We start from the raw sequence: 3664 nt of genomic DNA on the forward strand, positions 1-3664 counted from the left end.
TCCAGATGTACCTCCCCAAGAAGCATGCCCATGTGTTTGTCACTCCAGCTGCATGGTGTGTGCCAAGAAAGGTTGAGGTAGGTACTAGAAACACCCTAAGCTCTCCTTGGGAAATGGCTACCCAGGCCCTAAAGAACGGCTGCCACAAGAGCATAAAGCGAGCACGTCGAAAGTGCGAGAGATCGAAGGCGCAGAGACTGTGCTGCGTCAGGATGCAGGCATCCAGGATTGCCCAGTGAAGCTCTGCGGCCAGAGATCCAGCGGGCAGCAGGAGACATTTGCTTTCCCCGCCTCTAGCATTAAGTGCCTGCATCCCTGGGCATTGGCCAGGCTGCAGTACCTGTACAAGTGGGGAAGAGAGTCCCTTCCTTGAAATCATGAGTTGGAAGGGACCTTGGAGGTCTTCTAGTCCAACCCATACCGTTTACAAATGGCTGCCCAGTCCTTTTTTGAAAACCTCCAGTGATGGAGCCCCCATGATCCCAGGAGGGAGGCTATTCCACTGCTTCAGAGCTCTTGGGAAATTCCTCCATCAGGTTTGGATCCCTCACTGTAAACCTCCCACTTGTTGGTTCTTGCCCCACCCCTGGGCACCACAGAGAATATATCCGCACCTCCTTCCTGGGACATCCCTTCCTGTATCGGAGACAGCTGTCCTGTCTCCCCTTAGCCTCTTATTCTTTAGGCTCAACATATCAAGTCCCTTTAACTGGTCTCTGCAGGATTTAGCCTCCAAGCCCCTCACCCTCTTTGTCGCTCTTCTCCACACTCTTTCCAGCTCCTCAGCATCCTTCTCACATTGTGGCAACCAGAGCTGGGCACAGGATTCCAGGGTTCCAGCTTGCCTCCCTCCTTCCCTCCCCATTTATACAGTAGGTCGCCTCCTAAGGAGACTTGCAACGTGTGCTTGAACTTCTCCAGAGGTTCCATTGACCTGGATGGCTTTTCAGAAGGATGAGACCAACCGAGGAGGATAAAGCTGGCCCTGGAGGTCCACCTGCCTGCCTCATGCCACACGCCTGGTGCGGAGGCCCATCCCTGGACTCATCCCTTGAGATGAGAGAAAAGCAGGCTGGTTAGCAGAATGGCTGCTCCCATTCTGCCGTTTTTCTGGTGCCTCAGGAGCAAGGCTGGAAAAGTTTCTGCCTTCCTCGCAGGCTGTGGCTGCTCCTGCCAGGGGTGGCAGTGGTGTCTTCCAGAGGAAGCCTTCTCCTTGCCCCACGTGTGCAGCTGCCTTTCATCTTCCAAGCTGCCGAGCACAGAACAGGGAGCCACCAGACGCATGCCAGACCTCCACGCCCATCTCAGCTCCTTCCAGCCGATGGTTGGGAAAGGTCCTGGTGTTGGACGACCACTCCCCATGCCCTTTGGTGAGACTGAGCTGGCTTAATAAAGGGGCTGCCAAGTCTGGAGTTTTTCTTACCGCTAACGTGGGTGCCTTTGTTGTTTGATGTATCTGCGTGTATGACAGAGTGCGATGAAATCCTAGGCGTACTCTGCTTTTATCTATGGAATAAGGAATCAGACTGTAGGAGAAAAGCAATGGCAGGGTTCAGCTGCCTGCTTGTAATAGGAACACCAACCTTGCGGAAGAAGCAACGTTTGTTCTTCTGTGAGGTCAATATTTCCCTCACCAGACCACAAAGAGGGGGAGGAGGCAGAGGAAGAGGAAGAGGAAGAAAAAATTGATGGGGTATTTGCAATCAGTCTTACTTGTAACCTGCATCTGCGTCCCCCCCACCCCCGTCTTCCCTCCTCCCCCATCCTGATTTCAATCCCCCGTCAGTCCCGCCACTCTGTGCACCTGATGAAGGGAGCTGCAGCTCGCAAGCCTTCTGCCTTGGAATAAAAGGTGTCAGTCAGAAAGGGGGGGGTGCTAAGCCAGGAGGGGAGGTGGAGGGGAGGTGGAGGGGCCAGGAAGGGGAATGGGGTCCCTCCCTCTCTTGCAGGCTCAGGTACAGGGGCTCCCTGGGCCTGGGACCACCAGCACCGCCCCAGAGAAGAGAACTGCAGGTGCCTCCCTTTGCCCCAGCCCATTTGCCGGAGTGGTGGAGGCTTGGTCAGATGCCAGGTCACCCCAGTCTCTTCTGCGACACCCCCCTCTTCTTGGTCCATGTAGCAGTGCCTCCGGCCACGGCGCAGCTGCCAGGTCTGTGCCCAAGCCCACAAAATGAGCACCGTGCCCGCCCCAGGAGCAGGGCCAAGGGTGCTCCCTCCCAGGAATCTTCCTCCAAGGGCCTTGGGGTGGGGCCCTTCCTCCTGGCAGGTTTTGCCTTCTGGACCTCTGCTAGGCCCAACTCAGCTCAGCCAGGCTTTCCATGAGCCGACAAAGGCGACGGCTGCTCTCGGGGCCACCACTGCCTTCAGGAGGAAGAGATGCAGCGACTTCTGCCTGCAGTCGGGCTGGCAGCCAGGCGGGGCGGAGCAGGCCCATGGGCCGTGGGGTTGGGTGGGCCACTCGGCGGTCCCTCCTCCCCAGTGGGACAGGATTCGGAGTCTGATCCTGGATAGTCTTTTTTCTTCCCGTTCCCCAAACCCTGTGCACTGGCCTTTGTAGATCATAACCTTGAGGGTCTGCCTTTATTTTATTCTGAAATAAGTCCCTTGGGCTGGAGGGCATGAACACTTGGAATAAATAAGTACATAAAAAGGGACAGCCTACTGCACAGGGTTATTATGAAGATATATAAGACAACAAATTTAGACGAGGATTATACTGTATAAAAATATGATCTTCCTCGTGCATTAATTCTTTAAAGAAACAGTTGCGGGAGTCCACTTTTCACTGTTTCTTGACAGATAATAGAGATTTGGGCCTTTGGTCAGCCAATCCCTTCCCCAACAGCGATCACAGGTCACACTGTTGTTGCAACAGTGGTGAAAGAGGGTGACAGTATTGCACTGCAAGCACTGACTCTTTTTGGGAGGGTGCAATGTTGTGATGCATGTAGAAAAAGGGCAACACCAGGTGAGGGTGCTTTGTCAGCCTGACCCTCCTGGGCTGCAGCTACAGCCGGGCCTGACGATGGCCACCAGGCTAAAAGGCAAATCACAGCCAACCATCAGACCTGCCAGCATCACCAGGCAGGGTGGCCCAGATGAGAGGCCTCAGTTTTCAGGGGTTCAAATGCATTTTGGGGGGGGGGGAGGGCAGAATATGGACTGGGCAGGGGCAGATGGGCCAGTCTGGGCTCCCTCCTCCCCCACCACCTCCAAATCAAGAGCTGATACTTTCTCGGCTTTCCTCAGCCTGTCTGCTCGATCAGCTTCTCTGAATTAGTCCCGTGGGCTTTCTTGGTTGTGAGTTTCCCCATTTGTTACAGCCTTCCACCACAGGCCTCCCCTTCTTAGGCCCCCCTCCTCAAGCTGCTTGTGAACTGCTGTAGTTTAAAGCCTGCCAGTGAGGCAGAAGCTCATCATCCTGCCTTGCCAAGGTCACATTGCCCAGAGGTGGCCCCCCAGAGACAGGCAGTTGCAAAGGACTCATAATGCCAGGAGTCACATGCCCAGCGTGCTGCCATTAGCTAATACCCAGTTTAGATGTGGGGAAGACCGGAGTGCGGATGGCCGACACCGCAGGATCTGCCGAGTGTTCGGCCCCAAGTCACACCCCACGCAGCCCTACAATTTCTTCCCTTCCCCCTTCTCCAGCTGTATCTGTACA

The sequence above is a fragment of the Candoia aspera genome, chromosome 13, assembly GCF_035149785.1.
Source record: "Candoia aspera isolate rCanAsp1 chromosome 13, rCanAsp1.hap2, whole genome shotgun sequence".
In the NCBI taxonomy this organism is placed as follows: domain Eukaryota; kingdom Metazoa; phylum Chordata; class Lepidosauria; order Squamata; family Boidae; genus Candoia; species Candoia aspera.